General features: G+C 43.7%; 1 long non-coding RNA gene across 1 annotated transcript in view; it reads right to left on the bottom strand.

The window, feature by feature from the left end:
- Positions 1-16,170: 16,170 nt before the first annotated feature.
- Positions 16,171-20,171, bottom strand: part of LOC311516269 — a 138,676-nt gene continuing 134,675 nt past the window's right edge. The window contains exon 3 of the long non-coding RNA XR_014710374.1: positions 16,171-16,746. This is a non-coding gene — a long non-coding RNA (uncharacterized lncRNA). The remainder of the gene's footprint in view (positions 16,747-20,171) is intronic.

The following is a 20,171-nucleotide window of genomic DNA, read 5'->3' as shown; positions in this document are numbered from 1 at the left end:
GTGAACCTATGTTTTAGGTGTAGAGCAGGCCTCATACTTAAACTCTAAGGATAACATCTTCTAAAGCACCAAAGTGATTCAGGGGCAGTGAAAAATTCCTATGGAAACTGTGATGGAAAATTGGGTCTAAACTAAATGGATCCTTTCACCAAAAATCTTATTTATTTCCTCAGAAAATATCAATTATTTTCCTAAAAAATGGAAAGACTTTGGCCGAAACCCAAATATGTTGTTTTGTTTGCCTCATGGGAGTGGTGGTTCAGTTGCCTCCCCTCCCCAGTCTCCTCTGTGTGTCAGGCTCCCCATTCAGACTTCATCTCCCTTGATGTACTGCTTCCCTTTTGTCAAGAGGGAAGACCATGGTGAATCGTGGGAGATGTAGTTTGAGCGGGGACCACAGCCTACAGATGAGACTGGGAGCATAAGGCACTCAAACTACAACTTCTGAGCACTGCAGCAGAATTTCCAAATGAAAATACTTCATTATTTGAATTTCTGCTGAAAAACCAAAATTTTCTGCAGACCCTTCCCTCCACCCAATTTTTCAACCAACTTTACTTAGGCCCCTAAGCCCCATTTTTTAAAGTGACTTTGGCACTTAGGAGCCAAATTATCATTGATTTCCAGGGACATTTAGTTTCATGTCATTTTTGAAAATGGAACTTGGAGGCACAGAGAGTAAAATTTTAAAATAAGCTCTTTCCCATCATCAAAATGGGAATAATACTTCCTTTCTCAGACCCTTCTTCTGTATTGCCATATAGAGTATAAATTCTTTGGGAAAGGACTGTTTCTACCATGGGTCAGTACAACACCTACACAGTGGGATGCTGATCCTAGATAGGGGTTCTTGCTGCTACTGTCCTACAAAAAATAACAAAATCCACTGTGTAACTTAACAAAAACCAATATATTATAAAAACTGGACAAGAGGCTCCCCCTCTCCCCCCCAGAAAAAACCAACTGCAAAAGCCATGAAAAACTAGTCTGATGCTAAGATGCATTTAACAGCTCCCTTAATGATTTTTCATTATAAATATGCAAAAGTAGAATTCTCTGTTGCAACTCAGTCACTTGTCTTCATAAAGCAATCAGCACTTCCTAAAATGATGGTCATTAAAACCTCAGATACCCAAATTACCAAGCTTGGAAAAGGAAAATTACAGGGCACATAATTGGAAGACATCCTATTGTTCAGAGGAGTCTCTTGAAACCTGGTGGCTACTGTACAGTTGTCTACGAAGTTTAGAGCTGGGAGATAAATTAGGGCAGCAGTTCTCTACATTGCCAATCTATTAATATTTGTATGCGGGAGTATAATTGAAAAAAGAAAATTGCTGACAAATGAGGTTGAATTGTACTGTAGATAATGATTAAACTATGACCCTTATATTTATAACTTGCTGCTAAAGCTTGGATTTTAATGTAATGTCAAGCGAATACTGATTGCTTATTGTAAATCTAACTGAAAGAACACACAACAAAAAGAACTAAAATTATGCTGGCAAGGAAAAAAAAATGTCTGCCGTAGCAGACAAAAGAATGCATGCTGGAGAGCTAAATTAGCCAGAATCCTTTGCAGAGCCACTTCATATTTCATATCAGGTGCTCCTCTCCATTTGCTATGGTGAAGAGAAAGGTCAGTCTGTAAGCCTGGGAAATTGCCATGAATATATTGTTAGGCAGTGAGAACTGATGTAATGCCTCAGGTCTTAACAGAAAGAAATAGCAGGCCTTTGTGACCACTGGCTACTTATTATCAAAGAGGTTTATTGATTTCTGGCTCCATCTCTATTGGTTTAACATCTTTGCTGACTTGCTGATATCTTTGTTACTGTTTACACACCTTTTTCTTGTGAGCTGCCAGAATTAGAACATTTTGATATATAAAAATCATAAAGTTAACTAGAGAGACAAGATGAGTGAGATGATATCTCTTATTGGACCAACTTTTATTGGTGAGAAAAGACAAGCTTTCAAGCTTACACAAAGCTCTTCTTCAGGTCACGGAAATGGACCTGTCACAAATAAATGCAGGATGAAACAATTTTTTTTTATTATAAGTAGTTAACACATATTTCAAGGGACTTTGCAAGGTGAAATGGCCAGTTAATACCCCTCCAGTCATAGGAGGGAAAGGAAGGCAGGGGAGTGGGGAAAGGCAGCTGGTGCGGGGCCGGGGGAGGTTACTGGGTTACAGATTGTTGTCATAAGCCATAAATCCTGTGTTTCTATTCACGCCATTATTTTTAGTGTCTAGCAAAGTTATGAATTCAAGCTCCCAGGCTCATCTGTTAAAGGTGATGTGCAGGTTTCCTTTGAGAATGAGGACTGAAAGGTCAGCTAGAAAGTGATAATTTTGTGAAAAGTGTCTAGAACACTCCCACACTAACATCAGGTTCCTGGATACCATGATCAGCTTCAACAATGGAACCTTACAGATAAACTATATACAAGAAACCCACAGATCCAAACATGTACCTTCACAGATCCAGTGACCACCCCAAACATACCAGAACATCTCTTATATACAGCCTGGCACTCAGATACCAGAGAATAGGCTTTGAGGAGAGAGGCTGGAGTATGCACTTTTAAAATACTTAAAATGGCCTTAACTAAACAAGGACACTCCACCAGAGATGTAGATCATGTCATGGAATGTGCCACCCAAATATCCCAAGAGAAAATGCTTCAATATAGAACTAAACCACCACCAACTGCACACTCTTATTTGTCACCCACATCCACACATTGGAACCCGTATGGGGTATCATGAAACAATTACAATTATCATTATATATATAACAATTAATTATACTTAATGGGGACCATATCCTGAAACAAATCATTCCTGAACCCCCACTTCTGACTTTCAAACAACCTTTCAGCCTCTCCAACCTCATCATTGGAAGCAAGCTCCCCACAGACCAAGCCACACCAACTCAAAGCGGCTCCAGACCCTGCCAGAAAAACAGACGAAAAATCTATAGGCATATATACTCTGGTATGATGATGATCACCACAACACACCTTTAAAGATCCATGGATCCTACACAAGCCTATTCCAACATGTGTTGTAACTCATCACTAAATGCTCCAACAACAACAGTGTAGGTGAAACTATATTATTGAATGAACTCACACATGAAAATGAGAAAAGACAACAACACCATATCAGCTGTGGGTGAACACTTTTCACAAAATGATAACTGTATATCTGATCTCAGTCCCCATTCTCAATGGAAATCTTCAGAACACCTTCAAAAGATGAGCCTGGGAGCATTAATTCATAACTTTGCTAGACACTAAAAATTGTGGTCTGAATAGAGACACTTGACTTTATGACTTATTGTAACACTGGCAATCCCTCCCCCCCCGATCTTGTCCTCTTCTTCTTTCCCTTACTCTCTCCCCCCTCCTCCCCCCGTGAACTGGACATGTGTTAATTGGCCACTTTACCTTGAACGGTCCCTTGAAATGTGTTAACTACTTATGCTAAACAATCTGTCTGCCTTGTATTTAGCTGTGGCATTTTGAGTATGTTTCCCAGACATGAAGAAGAGCTCTGTGTAAACTCAAAATTATTCCTCTCACCAACAGAAGTCGTTCCTGTAAAAGATATTAAATTACCCACCTTGAGTCTCTAATATCCTGGGACCAACACGGCTACAACAACACTGCATACATAAAGTTAACTGTTTAATAAAAGATGCAGAAGAGAAGCCTAATGTTTGCCCTAATCTACCTGTAATAATACTTCAGCCAGAAGAAAAGGAGTACTTGTGGCACCTTAGAGACTAACAAATTTATTTGAGCATAAGCTTTCGTGAGCTACAGCTCACTTCATCGGATGCATTCAGTGGAAAATACAGTGGGGAGATTAATTACATAGAGAACATGAAACAGTGGGTGTTACCATACACACTGTAACAAGAGAGTGATCACGTAAGGTGAGCTATTACCAGCAGGAGAGCGGGGAAGGGGGTACATTTTTGTAGTGATAATCAAGGTGGGGCATTTCCAGCAGTTGACAAGAACATCTGAGGAACAGTGGCGGGAGGAGGGGGGGAATAAACATGGGGAAATAGTTTTACTTTGTGTAATGACCCATCCACTCCCAGTCTTTATTCAAGCCTAAGTTAAGTGTATCCATTTGCAAATTAATTCCAATTCAGCAGTCTCTCGTTGGAGTCTGTTTTTGAAGTTTTTTTGTTGAAGAACTGCCACTTTTAGGTCTGTAATCGAGTGACAAAAGAGATCAAAGTGTTCTCCGACTGGTTTTGAATGTTATAATTCTTGACGTCTGATTTGTGCCCATTTATTCTATTACGCAGAGACTGTCCAGTTTGGCCAATGTACATAGCAGAGGGGCATTGCTGGCACATGACGGCATATATCACATTGGTAGATGTGCAGGTGAATGAGCCTCTGATAGTGTGTCTGATGTGATTAGGCCTTATGATGGTGTCTCCTGAATAGATATGTGGACACAGTTGGCAACAGGCTTTGTTGCAAGGATAGGTTCCTGGGTTAGTGGTTCTGTTGTGTGGTTGCTGGTGAGTATTTGCTTCAGGTTAGCGGGCTGTCTGTAAGTAAGGACTGGCCTGTCTCCCAAGATCTGTGAGAGTGATGGGTCGTCCTTCAGGATAGCTTGTAGATCCTTGATGATGCATAGGAGAGGTTTTAGTTGGGGGCTGAAGGTGATGGCTAGTGGCGTTCTGTTCTTTTCTTTGTTGGGCCTGTCCTGTAGTTGGTAACTTCTGGGTACTCTTCTGGCTCTCTCAATCTGTTTCTTCACTTCAGCAGGTGGATATTGTAGTTGTAAGGATGCTTGGGGAAGTGTACCAGATTGCAGTTGGGGATCTTCGCTTTGCATCTGGTACACTTCCCCATAAGAGTCCAAACAGTTCAGAGATGAAGGATCTTTCCTTGAATCTATACTTATAGCTTCTTCTTGCAGAAAACAAGCTGACAGGGTCATTTCTCATGTGGGCTTTCCCTTTGATGACAGAGAGTGAGGAATGCAGTTAGAGTCTTTGACCTCCAATCATGACACACAATGGCCACTTGCTTTGAAATCAGCACTTTTCTGTTGAAGTTCTTCATTTGCATTCCACAAGGCTCCTTCTGCATTTGATGGGTTATTTAATTACAGGGGTACACACAGCATAAATGTTTGCAGTACATTATGACTGGATATAGATAAGTGATAACAATGCATTTAACATCCCATCATAAAGTTTAAACATGCTTATACATTTAACTATTACTTTGATCTATACTAATACAAAAGTGAATTGACCTGGAGCTTTGTCATGAGCTGACACTTGGTCTGCCAGTGTCACAGGTTTTTCAATCCAAAAACATGGCAGCATAACTTTTAGCAGTGCCTGCATGTTCACTGGGAAGGTGTGTTGTCATGAGTTCCATGGCACTGATGAAGTCCTGAAGACTGAGGAGAGTGCCAGCTGCAAACAGCACAATTAGGCCAGGAGAAGCTACTAGAGGATTGATGAGGGCCAAGAACAGTAGTGGGATAACGGAAGACAAGGTATAGCTAGGGAAGTTTTATTTGTCTAAACTTCTAGCACAGCTAAGCACCTTGCAGTTTTTTGAACACAACATAAAATAAATAATTATTAGCGCTAGAGAGGTCTTGTGGAGGAATTGCATCTGCACACATGAATCTCATTAGAGAGAACTTCCTGTCCCTGAATAACCCTGCATAAGACACTAAAAAGGGGAATGAAACTGGCTGCTGTGAGTTACACTTAATGTGACAGAAGTGAGATTATTATCTCAGTTAATTATCTAGCATTTAGGATCATTTAACCTTTTTATGTATTTGCACTCTTTTGGGAGCTATCCTAGCTAACCAACCCAGAGATTCAATTGATTCAGAGTGAAGCAGCTCATCTTTTGATTGGGGTGAACTACTCCAAGCACAAAATACACCATCGTTTTGTGTTCAGGACTGGATCTGTTCACTTATGGAGCAGTTCAAAGCTGTAGTAACCTGCATGTAATCTAGAGGGAAGTGTTTGGAGGAGTTACCGGGATGCTTGTCTTTGCGCATGTGGCTGGAATCCTAGCTGCAGTTGCAGTGTACCTGTAAACAGTTCTCCTTAAGAGCCAGTCTGGTTTTAGAAACATAGAATCCTCTCATGTTGTTACCCAGCACAAAGAACAGGAAACAAAAGGCATGGTGATCTGGGATACAATTATCCAAGCGATCATTTCCCCCTCTGTTCCCCATGGAGATGGCATTTGAGATATGCGCTATCAATTCTCAGACTAAAGCTTTAAGGATGGTTGAACAGAATGGCCTGCTCCTAAAAAGACCAGGAGGCCTGGACCTAACCATCCATGTTCAATTAGCTTACTCACAGCTTATGGGGGCAGGACTAACTGGGCCTCATAAAAAGGCAGAGAACATAGTTTAGACGAGGAGCAACAGGGAGCAACTTAGGCTTCTGAGGCCTAGAAGGCAAGCCTGGAACCTGCAGGGGGACTCCTGGGAAGGAGATTAGAAGTCAGTGCAGAGACACTGGAAGGGAGCCCACAGGGTGGGCTGAAGAGGAGACCAAGCAGGGTAGAAGAACCTTTTGTTTGTTTGAACTTCTCTTATTCTGGAAGACGATTGACCTCTCAGAGAGACGCAACAGAGGGCCAGGAGAGATGGAAAACCCTGGTGAGGGAAAACTGAGGCAGGGAGGGTTGTTTGTGTTTTTTTTCTCTTTGGCCCAATGAGTGGTCTACTATAAATACTTAAATAGTCATTGGGCTGGAGAGAGAGAGAGAATGATGGTTGTCCAGTGGTTGGGGCATCCACCTGAGAGGAGGGGAACCCTGGCTCTGGCCGCCTTTTCCAATCACTTTCATTATTTATCCACAGTGGAACAGCTTCAGCAGGAGAGCGAGCTTGAGGGAGCCCCCACATCAGAATATCCTATAGCTGAGTGATTAGAGCTTTCTAGTGAGGTGGGAGACACCTATTCAAATTTTTCTTCCCCAGGAAGAAATTGAACTTCATATCCCAGGTGTGTGCTGTGACCACTAAGCTGAAAGATATAAGGTGGGCACCACCAACTCCTCCCTCTAGTCTTGCTGGGGCCCATTCTGGTAGGCAGCCCGTGAGCACATCTACTGGGTTGGGCCCTGCACTTGACTTAGGTTTTCGACTGCCTATGTTCCCCAGTTCATGAATCACTTTGGGACCCGGGTGGGAGATGGGCATTCAGATGCCTGGAGGGAAGCAGAGGCTGAAACATAGGTATCTAGGGAATGTTTACCCTGAAAACTTTGGTGCTGAGTGAGTTTAGGATGGCGCCTACAGGGTTCAGCAGGAATTTTTTGGCTCACCATGGAGCCATAACTGGGACTTAGGCGTCTAACTACCTTTGTGGATTTCACCCAGAGTGTCGTGCTCAGCCAGGAAGGGGCACTATGACGCTGCTATGCCTGTGACAGATGACATTTGGAAATGCACTTTGTATTTGGTCTAACTTGGCTCCCATTAATTCAATGGGGTTGGATCATTAAGAATAAGAATGAGGTGAACAGTGAGCACTTCTGGAAATCTTACTCCAAAAGACAAGAAGCAGGTTAACAGCTAAGCACATGAGCCAATACAATCAACTTTCCCCTCAGCAGTTCATCAAAGTCTGAATCTGGCAAGTTTCACTGTATGGTGTATGTTTGTCCCACATAACCATAATTTTGAACATATCTGAGTTGTCTGGGTATTCTTGGAAGATCACGTTAAAGGGGTAATATTTTAATAAAGTCAGTTGCATGAGCATCATGATATTTTTCATCTGGTTGCTTTAAACTGACTGCGAGATAGTCTAAAACTACAGTAATGATTTTGTTGCTACTAAAGCACAGCTTTTGGCTGATGTATAAGTGTTTGCCTCATTATGGATGCTCCCAGCTCTGATAAGGCATACTGTATTCAGAGGTCTCGAGACACGGAAACTACTCAAGAAGAGTGAGACTCAGAAAACTCTCCCCACTGTTGTATTTTTAGGCAGGAAAGGGTTATGAGTGTAGGAGGTCCAGGAGCTGGAGTTTTTCAGGCAACCAGTCCCAACTGATTGGTTTATAAAGCTGAAAGGCTAAGCAGACTGCTGCTCATAAGGTCAGTGTGAGATAATGTGTTTATTTTAGGGCTTTATTTGTAGCCTTCCCAGAAGAGAAGAACTTTATTTGGAGACTACTTGTTCCTGAGAGGAGAGTGGAAGAGCCCACATTATGACTTTTCCTACCCTTGACTCTCCATGTTTGTGGAAGCCTACATTGTGAGTTTCTGTGCAATTATATACCTGCTCCTGCTTCCATCAATCTTGCCCCTTCCATGAGTACTAACTTCAATTAAAAATAAAGCTGATAAAACCATACATTCAAAGTGGTATGAATGACACACACAGCTCTTACAACAGGATTGACAATGTATTCATTTCTGCAAAGGGTACCTATTTACTGTTCCTTACTGAAGCTGTAAGTGTTCTAGAAGCTCCTGCATTCCTTTCCCCTGAAAATTCCCTGCTCAGCTTAAAGCAAGAGGTGAAATGTCTCTAACTATTTTTATGCACTGTGTTTGCATAGGTTTTTTTTTTTTTAATTTCATCCTTCTCCACCATTGGAGATCAATCTGTGCTTTAAATTTGAATTAAAGGCGAAAGCAATCTCCCAGGCAACCAACTGTATAATGTTTGCCTTCTGGAAAAGAAAAGAAACCATCCTTTGAATCTCTTGCTCTCACAAAAAATACAGCATTCATTGTTTATACAAAGATGCCTGTGGTGTTCAACTCTACTTCAGAAAAATTTTCTTCACTGGCTACAGGAAATGCTTTATCAGCTGCACTTGGGAAATATGATAAAAGAGGTCAGCACAAAAAAGGCTGTATGCCTAAGATTAAAAAAAAACAAAACAGTGCTTCCATTTTTCTTCCTGTTTGACTTTTCTTTCTCTGCAATATGATGTACTTGCGTACACTTCTCTTTCTAATAAACCTCTTCCTTCCAGCTAACTTCTCTCATAGTCTAATAGCTATATATTTAATGCTGAATTTGCCATGACAAAAAGATAATATAAAATATTTCTGTATAGAAGACAAATCTTCTTGGTGGGGGGAGGGTGGAATTGTTCTGAACTTCAGTTCTAACCTCTCAGGTTAGAAAAAGTTCATTATTTAAACAAAGACACACCCCTTTTCTCCCCCAACTCCCTGCCCCTTTCTGAAATCCATCACAGTGTGTCACAAGATCTGGCCATCTATTATAGCTCAGATCCTTGCTTTCCTGCCAGGAGTACAGGGGACTGGACTAAATGATGTCTCAAGGTCCCTTCCAGTCCTACAGTTCTATTATTCAGATTTTCAGAGGAGATGCTCTTGGGTGAATTGCACTGGACTAGGAATCAGGAGATGTGGATTCATTTCTAGGCTCTGTCAGAGACTTCCTCTGTGATCTTAGTCAAGTCACTTAATATCTCAGTGCCTCAGTCCCCATGAGGATAACAATACTTGAGCTTCTAATGTCTTTGGGGCAGGGATCTTCTCATGTGTGTATACACCGGGCCTAAAATGGGGCTCTGATTTCATATGTAATTTTTAGATACTACTGTAATACAAATAAAACATTTTGTGAGTTCTTTAAGTTTAGGGATAATTAGGCATTTTGAGATGATGTTTTAAGCAAATTAAGCCCGGCAGCAAAAGACAGTTAAATAGAGCAACTGACCAGAAAAATCACTGAAACAATCATCCACTTTAGCTCTGTTAGGATGTTTTTTGCTACTGCTAGTTTTTAGAAATGACCTGGAATGGAAAAGCTTTGCTCCCAACATTTTTTCCCAAGATTTTATTTTTTTTTTTCTGCCAAACCACACAAAGTTGAAAGCAATACAGTCCTGGCCAGCTGGTGAACTGATCCTAGGGATACAGACAGGCTTCTACATCCAGAAGCTCATTACCTGCCTGCAAATACATTAAACCTCAGAAGCAGGAAGGTAACACTGGAGCCAATTTTAAAATAACATTTCCTCAAGTTGGTTTAACATTATCAAGCATAGCATTTTAGGGTCCTGTATATTAGTGTTCAACTGCACCACACAGATCTGACAATGAAACAAAGATTTATCATACCTTCCTTTTAGAACAATGGTTTAAAAATAGATAAATCCTCTTCCCTTGCCTGCAAAATCAATGTTGTCTCAAATACCCTGGCTATGCACCTCCTTCTTTTCCTTTTTAAAGCTTTCTTCCATGCTGGCATGTTTGTAACCCACATGTGTGCATTGCAGCATTACGTGGTGTAAACATGAGAAGAAACAGTAGAAGGTCACATAGTTCTTGTTATTGGTTTGGGGGCCTCTGTGTGTCTACAGCGGTTCTAGAGATAGATTGGATGACTACTGCATGGGCCAGAATCATCCACAAATTGGGTGTGGTGCTCATTAGGCACGCTCATTAGGGATGGCCATGAGGCACGCTCCTTTGAAGCGACTTAGGTGATTTCTATTGTTTGCAAGCAGCCTGGCAGGATGCACCCAGGGTCACTCTTCTGGCAGGTCGACACTTAAAATGCTGGAGCAGTGCAGCTACTGTAGTGCTTCAGTGAAGATGCTACCATGTCAATGGGAGAGCTTCTCCTGTCTGCATAGTTAATCCACTTCCGTCTGCACTTGGGGTTAGGTCGGTATCACTGTGTCGCTCGGGGGTGTGGATTTTCCACACCCCTGAGTGATGTAGTTATAATGATGTAAGTTTATAGGGTAGCCCTGGCATGAGATTGGAACCAATGGGAACTCAAGGGGAGGGGGAGCCAGGCTAAAAAACTCAGCAGTGGAACATCTTTGCAAATTGCAGACTGTATTGCAGAGACTCAAAAGGAATTTGAAGAGTGAGTTTATCATTTGTTTACCAGACTTTAAGGAGCTAGTGTGCCCTACTGAGGGCTTGGCCACCAATCCACAGAGACCTAAAAGGATAAATCCTCCCAGAGAAGAGCCCTAGGAAAGCATATGCGCATAATTATATTTTGCATTTGAACTTGTGATAGTAACAAACACTAATCTTGGTGGAAAAAACCCTGGCAGTGTCTTTAAAAGAGTTATTGACAATATTAATGATTGTTCCAAGGATTATAAGTAAACTTTTGTATAGTAAAGGTTTTCCTTCAGAGATTGTCGCTGTTCTTCTATCAGAGCTTTAACTCTCTGTATATAAAAAATAGACTCACAAAGTTCTGAAAAGAGTAAACTCTGGTCTCTATGACAGCAGTAGGGGAAAGAAATATTATAGCTGACCATGGAATATTGTTTTCCCCAAACCCATCACACGTGGAGGGACTCCCCGCCCCACAGAGCACAGCCCCAGGATGTGCAGAAATCATTGTCTTCTTTACCATGAATGCCACATCCTGAGCAGTGTGCAGCAGAACCTTTCACACTTCCTTCTACACTTGTCCATTGACTTTTGAGAGGGGTTCTCAGGCTTCCAAGCCCCTCAGTTCTTTAGTGAGTACTGGAATTAAGCATTTTGTCATCTGTCTGGATGAATGTCCACAGGGTTCTGTTTGCATCTGTTGCTGTTCATTTGTGTCTATATAGCTGTTATTAAGGGTTACAGCCTGAGCCAGCACATGCAGAAGTCTATGGGAAGACTGCCACTGGCTGATCAGGTGCTTAGGGATGAAATATGAGCTGCAGTATATTCAGTATGCAGAAGACATCCGGCTTTGTATCTCCGTCTCATCTAAATTGGTTGGTACACTGGAAAGATGTATCCAGTTCCTGTAGAGATTAATGAATAGGTGATAGCTTGGTGGGTGAGACTTAACTTAGACAAAAGTGAAGTAATATAAATGCTTCCCAGTTGAGGGAAGTTATCAGATGAATTAAAAGAGGTTAGTTCAACACCGATTGGGGAAACTTTCACACCATTTATGACACAGGCTCACAACCTGGGGTGACTTGCCTCATGGATATCCTAGAAGCAGCCTTTGCCAAGAGCATGTGTTCATCTGCACTTAGATAAGAGGTTATGAACTTTTTATTTTGGATGTGGAATGTAGTACAGTTATCCTTCCCTTTGTCAAGATGTATCACTGCAATACAGCCTGTGTGGCCAATACCAGAAGTCTCTCTTGAAACATCAAGTATTGCTGAATGAGGTTACTCACTTTCGCAGTGGTATTTTCCACAGACTATTACACCTGCACTCCATGATCTGCGCTACCTGCCAACTCATTACCCAGGGCATTTCAAGGTGCTGGTGTTAATTTACAAAACCCCAGATGTGGGATTTTCAACAGCACTTAATATTGGCCTGCTGCTGGTTCCATTGAAAAGTCAATGGAGTTTTCCCATTGATTTCAGTGCAAGCACTGTTAGGCCAATACTGAATTCTATTGAAAATCTCACCCAAAATGTTTTGGATACTGGCTACCTCAGAAACTGTCCCTTCAACAGGTGCTACTGCTGCAGTTGAGATCAGCTGAGGTGCTCAAGTTTGCATACTGATGTGTTAATGGGTGGGGGTTGCTGACAGAACATTGTCAGTGAAGCATCCTCAACTCTGGAGGTTATTTTTCCTTTTAGGGCATGTCTACACTGCCCCACAGTTTGTACTACGGAGGGTATGAAAAGCAGTATGCACCAAAAGGCTGTGCTGTTACTCCCCTGTGTGGATGCAGTGGGTGGAAACTAAAAGGTTCCTAGTTTGCATTAAAATAGTCGTCCTTGGACAGGAGGCAGTATAGACATGCCCTTAGTCTGAACTTCAGAACACATTGCAAGACCTGTCTGTTTTTTCAAGGTGTGATGGGGTTTATTAACCCTGCACCAGATTAAGCAGCTGGTCTGGGCCCAGGCAGCCCCACCCTGCCACACCTGGGACACATGTCTGGCTTGGAGGAGGAGCTGAAAAAGAGAGCAGGCCAGTTCGGTGGAGGCAAACAATAGAAGGGAACAGAACTGTGCTTTTAGCAAGGAGTACTACAGGAGCTTTTGTTCCCTGAGGCTGGTCAATACTAAGCTGACCAAGCCCACAAAGGAGGAAGTGCTGATTGCTCCTGAATGTCAAAAACTTGGTTTTGTGTTGCATTCTTTAATATACTCTGTGGGGAAAAGCAGACTGTGGGAGAAAGTGATTCAGAGAGGCAGCTGCTTAGCACCCAAGATTCATGACTTATCTCCCCTCCATTGGGCCCTGGTTTGGAGCCCGGTGGGTCCAGGTTCTCCTAGCAACCTCTAAAAAGGAGGCAAGGATAGGTGGGGAACCAAGTTGGGAAAGGTTCTGAATGGACAAAGATCCAGAACTACAAGTCCCTGACCTAAAGAAAAACTCTAAAATCCTGGCAGGCATCTGAAGACTTTGCCATTATTGGACTTTCTTTTGTGTACCCTGAAATGGGTGGACTAGAACATGTGATCTGGCTGGAAGGCTGAGCCATGGAAGGACTAGATCACAGCACGATCAGTGAGGCTATCAACAAGGGTGCCAGAAAAGAAGAGGACCTGTCCTGCCCTGCCTGACCACTGCATGGTTTCTGCAGTGAATGATCGACCTTCACACTTTGCTTTCAAGAACGAGATGGGTTAAGGAAGATATAAGTCCGGATTAAAGTGAGCAATATATATGAATCCTTAGGGTATGTCTACACTATGAAATTAGGTCAAATTTATAGAAGTCGGTTTTGTAGAAAGCGTTTTTATACAGTTGATTGTGTGTGTCCCCACACAAATGCTCTAAGTGCATGTAGTCGGCGGAGTGTGTCCACAGTACTGAGGCAACCGTCGACTTCCGGAGCATTGCACTGTGGGTGGCTATCCCACAGTTCCTGCAGTCTCCGCAGCCCATTTGAATTCTGGGTAGAAATCCCAGTGCCTGGTGGGGTTAAAACATTGTCGCGGGTGGTTGTGGGTACATATCATCAGGTCCCTGTTCCCTCCCTCCCTCCATGAAAGCAAGGGCAGACAATCATTTTGCGCCTTTTTTCTTGAGTTACCTGTGCAGACGCCATACCATGGCAAGCATAGAGCCCGCTCAGCTAACCATCACTGTATGTCTCCTGGGTGCTGGCAGACATGGTACTGCATTGCTACACTGCAGCAGTTTATTGCCTTTTGGCAGCAGACAGTGCAGTATGACGGGTAGCCGTCATCAACGTAGTCCTGGGTGCTCTTGTAACCGGGTGCCTGGGCAAACATGGGAGTGACTCAGCCAGGTCATTTCCCTTGTTTTGTCTCATGGTGATTGAGTCCTATTGGCAGTGCACTGTCTTTTAATCTGCAGCTTGGAGAAGATGGCCAGTAGTCATACTGCACTGTCTTCTGCCGAGCACCCAGGAGATGACGATGGCTAGTGGTCGTACTGCACAGTCTGCTGCCAGCAAGATGTATAAAGATAGATGAAGTGGCTCAAAACAAGAAATAGATCAGATTTGTTTTGTACTCATTTTCTCCTCCTTCCCTCTGTGAAATCAACAGCCTGCTAAACCCAGTTTTGAGTTCCATCCTTGAGGGGGCCATTCAGTTTCTCACAAAGCCACCCCCTTTGTTGACTTTAATTCGCTGTAAGTTAACCCTGTAAGCCATGTTGTCAGTCGCCCCTCCCTCCATCAGGGCAATGGCAGACAATCGTTCCGCACCTTTTTTCTGTGCAGACGCCATACCACACCAAGCATGGAGCCTGCTCAGATCACTTTGGCAATTAGGAGCACATTAAACACCACACGCATTATCCAGCAGTATGTACAGCACCAGAACCTGGCAAAGCGATACCGGGCGAGTAGGTGACGTCAGCGTGGTGACCAGAGTGATGAGGACATGGACACATACTTCTCTCAAAGCACGGGCCCTGGCAATGTGGGCATCATGGTGCTAATGGGGCAGGCTCATGCGGTGGAATGCTGATTCTGGGCCTGGGAAACAAGCACAGACTGGTGGGACCTCATAGTGTTGCAGTTCTAGGGCGATTCCTAGTGGCTGCGAAACTTTTGTATGCATAAGGGCACTTTCATGGAACTTTGTGACTTGCTTTCCCCTGCCCTGAGGCACAAGAATACCAAGATGAGAGCAGCCCTCACAGTTGAGAAGTGAGTGGCAGTAGCCCTGTGGAAGCTTGCAATGCCAGACAGCTACCGGTCAGTCAGGAATCAATTTGGAATGGGCAAATCTACTGTGGGGGCTGCTGTGAGGCAAGTAGACAACGCAATCAAAGTTCTGCTGATATAAAGGGTAGTGATCTTGGGGAATGTGCAAGTCATAGTGGATGGCTTTGCTGCAATGGGATCCCCTAACTGTGGTGGGCCATAGATGGAACCCATATCCCTATCTTGGCACTGGAGCACCAAGCCGGTGAGTACATAAACCGCAAGGGGTACTTTTCAGTAGTGCTGCAAGCACTGGTGGATCACAAGGGATGTTTCACCAACATCAACGTGGGATGGCCGGGAAAGGTACATGACACTTGCATCTTCAGGAACTCTGGTCTGTTTCAAAAGCTGCAGGAAGGGACTTTCTTCCCAGACCAGAAAATAACCATTGGGGACGTTGAAATGCCTATAGTTATCCTTGGGGACCCAGCCTACCCCTTAATGCCATGGCTCATGAAGCCGTACACAGGCACCCTGGACAGTAGTCAGGAGCTGTTCAACTACAGGCTGAGCAAGTGCAGAATGGTGGTAGAATGTGCATTTGGACATTTAAAGGCGCTGGTGCAGTTTACTGACTCGCTTAGACCTCAGCAAAACCAATATTCCCACTGTTATTACTGCTTTCTGTGTGCTCCACAACATCTGTGAGAGTAAGGGGGAGACGTTTATGGCGGGGTGGGAGGTTGAGGCAAATCGTCTGGCTGCTGGTTACACACAGCCAGACACCAGGGCGGTTAGAAGAGCACAGGAGGGCGCGGTACGCATCAGAGAAGCTTTGAAAACCAGTTTCATGACTGGCCAGCCTATGGTGTGAAAGTTCTGTTTGTTTCTCCTTGATGAAACCCCCCGCCCCTTCGTTCACTCTGCTTCCCTGTAAGCTAACCACCATCCCCTCCTCCCTTTTATCACTGCTTGCAGAGGTAATAAAGTCATTGTTGCTTCACATTCATGCATTCTTTATTCATTCATCACACAAATAGGAGGATAACTACCAAGGTAGCCCAGGAGGGGTGGTGAAGGAGAGAAGCACCAGGAGTGGTGGTGGAGGAGGGAAGGACAAGTCCACACAGCACTTTAAAAGTTTAAAACTTATTGAATGCCAGCCTTCTGTTGCTTGGGCAATCCTCTGTGGCGGAGTGGCTGGTTGGCCGGTGGCCTCCCCACCGCATTCTTGGGCATCTGGGTGTGGAGGCTATGAAACTTGGGGAGGAGGGCGGTTGGTTACACAGGGGCTGTTGCGGCTGTCTGTGCTCCTGCTGCCTTTCCTGCAGTTCAGCCATATGCTGGAGCATATTCGTTTGATCCTCCAGCAGCCTCAGCATTGAATCCTGCCTCCTCTCATCACACTGCCGCCACCTTTCAACTTCAGCCCTCCCTTCAGCCCACCACCTCTCCTCCCGGTCATTTTGTGCTTTCCTGCACTCAGACATTGTCTGCCTCCATGCATTCATCTGTGCTCTGTCAGTGTGGGAGGACAGCATGAGCTCAGAGAACATTTCATCGTGAGTATGTTTTTTTCGCCTTCTAATCTTCGCTAGCCACTGGGAAGGAGAAGATCCTGTGATCCTTGAAACACATGCAGCTGGTGGAGAAAAAAAAAGGGACAGTGGTATTTAAAAAGACACATTTTATAGAACAATGGGTACACTCTTTCATGGTAAACTTTGCTGTTAACATTACATACATAGCACATGTGCTTTCGTTCCAAGGTCGCATTTTGCCTCCCCCCACCACGTGGCTAGCCCCTCCCCGTGGTTAACAGTGGGGAACATTTCTGTTCAGCCACAGGCAAACAGCCCAGCAGGAATGAGCACCTCTGAATGTCCCCTTAAGAAAAGCACTCTATTTCAACCAGGTGACGATGAATGATATCACTCTCCTGAGGATAACACAGAGAGATAAAGAACGGATGTTGTTTGTACGCCAGCAAACATACACTGCAATGCTTTGTTCTACAATGATTCCGGAGTATGTGCTACTGGCCTGGAGTGGTAAAGTGTCCTACCATGGTGGATGAATAAGGCTGCCCTACCCAGAAACCTTTTGCAAAGGCTTTGGGGGTATATCCAGGAGAGCCACGAATGCTAGGGCAAATTAATCATTAAACATGCTTGCTTTTAAATCATGTATAGTATTTTAAATCGTACACGCACCAGAGGTTCCTTCTCTGCCTGGCGGGTCCGGAAGGCAGCCTTGGGAGGGTTCGGGGGGTACTGGCTCCAGGTCCAGGGTGAGAAACAGTTCCTGGGTGTCGGGAAAACCAATTTCTCCACTTGCTTGCTGTGAGCTATCTACAACCTCATCATCATCATCTTCCTCATCCCCAAAACCTGCTTCTGTGTTGCCTCCATCTCCATTGAAGGAGTCAAACAACGCAGCTGGGGTAGTGGTGTCTGAACCCCCTAAAATGGTATGCAGCTCATCATAGAAGCTGTATGTTTTGGGCTCTGACCCGGAGCAGCCATTCGCCTCTCTGGTTTTCTGGTAGGCTTGCCTCAGCTCCTTAAGTTTCACGTGGCACTACTTCGGATCCCTGTTATGGCCTCTGTCCTTCATGCCCTGGGAGATTTTGACAAAGGCTTTGGCATTTCGAAAACTGGAATGTAGTTCTGATAGCATGGATTCCTCTCCCCATACAGTGATCAGATCCCGTACCTCCCATTCGGTCCATGCTGGAGCTCTTTTGTGATTCTGGGACTCCATCATGGTCACCTCTGCTGCTGAGCTCTGCATGGTCACCTGCAGTTTGCCACGCTGGCCAAACAGGAAATTGAAATTCAAAAGTTCGCAGGCCTTTTCCTGTCTACCTGGCCAGTGCATCTGAGTTGAGAGTGCTGTCCAGAGCGGTCACAATGGAGCACTCTGGGATAGCTCCTGGAGGCCAATACCATGTAATTGCATCCACAGTACCCCAAATTTGACCCAGCAAGGCCGATTTCAGCGCTAATCCCCTTGTTGAGGTTAGAGTAAGAAAATCGATTTTAAGAGCCCTTTAAGTCGAAAAAAAGGGCTTCGTCGTGTGGACGGATGCAGGGTTAAATCTATTTAATGCTGCTAAATTTGACCTAGTGTAGACCAGGGCTTACAGGTAGTAGGGGTGACAAGTTCATACTGTATTGTTGATTTATTGTGTATGTTTTATATCTGTAAAGTACATATGCTTAGGGAAAAAAGATGGGGCCTCTTAAAATCCAAATAATAAATATAAAAAGTGTTCCAGAATCAGTCACCCTACACTGCAGAATTGTAAAAGGAAACAGCAGAAGATATTGAAATAACAGTGGAGATTTTCAACTCCTCACTGAACACTGGAAAGTTACATAGTGCGAAACAAGAAGCAAACATAACTTCAAAAAGGTATCAAATGAGGAAGAGATACTATAGGTCTACAACTCTGATCTCTGCACCATGATATATTGTAGAGTGTTCAATTAGAGTAAAGGAAAGAGCAACACTTGAAAAGGTACAGATTGTTCAAAGACACCAGCATAGATCAAAAAGAGGAGGTCATGCTTAACAAATTTGATGAGCTTCTTTGAGGAGGTGACAAAGAAAGCTGACAGGAACGAAACAGGAGACAAGCTGTTTTGAAAGCCTTCTGGATGTCAATATACAGTAGTACTGAAAAAAAGAATTAAGAATTAGCATGGCAGTTTAGTAACTGAAGGGAGAAAGTAGTGGTAAATGAATTCAGGATTATTCAGCAGGGAAATAACAAGTGGAACAATATGATACAAACATTGCAAACAAAATTGGATCAGTGATCTGAAGTAAAGGTTTCAGCAGGGAAGTGTTCATACGCAGATGATATATAGTGTGGAGTCCTAGTTCACTCAACATTTAAGAAATGTATAGCAATTGCATCTACATAGTCAAATCAAGGGTGTTAGTCTAACTCACTTAACCATTCAATAGCCGAGTGAAAGCATTGTACACGTCTATGAGGGAACCAGCTCTTGCCAGTGGATGAAGCCTGCAAATATGCGGCCTACATCTTCTAACTGGCCACAGTGGCAACAGGATGAGTCACAAAGGCCCCACTTATAGTCATTAGCAGCACATCTGATCATTCCACATCAGAAGTGATTTGACCTTTACCCAGAGATAGTGTGGAAACTCAAAACCATGGGGCTGGACTGTTGGAGCTGCACAAGATAATACTATTTTGAAGCTTATTCTTGCCATCTAATATGCCACCTGGACGTGATATTGAGATTCTTTAGGGGAAATGTCTAAATGTCTTTAGGGGAAATGACTGTGGCTTGCTGGATTAAATACATATTTAAACAGGGGTAGATGAGGCATGTCTTGCACCTTATGGAACAAATTCTGCAAGGTAACTTGTTGCTTGGGTGTGGTGGTACACACCTGTAATCCCAGCTACTTGGGAGGCTGAGGCTGGCAGATCACTTGAGCTCAGGGGTTCTAGGCCACGATGCACTATGTCAATCACGTATCCGGTGCCACTGACAGTCTGGCCAGCCAGTGGCTGACTGAATGGTTAAACCAACATGAATGACTTCTGATCAGTGCTCTCTCCGTGGGGGCTCAAGGACTGATTAGCCAAGATGACTTGTTGCCTGATGTCTAAAGGAGCAATGTTGGGAAGAACTGGCAGCCATGTCAAGCTGGTATATCTCATGGTACCTGTTCTATATACAGAAGTAGGTAGAACCAATTAGTCTGGAGATCAGGTTGTTTCTTCTCTTTATTTCTAGTGAGGTGAGGTCTTAGTAAGGTATGCCTTGATAATTAAAATATGGTCCAGTGTAACACCTAGGTACACAGGCTTTAGGTTGTGGTCAAGCCTATGACTATTTAGGAAGATGGGAAACTGTTTGTGGGCCTTTGTGTAGTATAGATGGAAGCAGAGGGAAACTGACTTTTGGTATTTGGGTTAAGTCTCCATCTTTTACAATAAAGGGCCATCATTTTCATGTCAGCATTTGGGACTTCTTCTAGATGACTAAAATCCTAGTTCTGTACTACCTCACATATATTCTCTGC

This window comes from Lepidochelys olivacea (genome assembly GCF_965140295.1).
Source record: "Lepidochelys olivacea isolate rLepOli2 genome assembly, chromosome: 2".
Taxonomy (NCBI): domain Eukaryota; kingdom Metazoa; phylum Chordata; order Testudines; family Cheloniidae; genus Lepidochelys; species Lepidochelys olivacea.
This window is presented reverse-complemented; position numbering and strand designations above follow the sequence as displayed.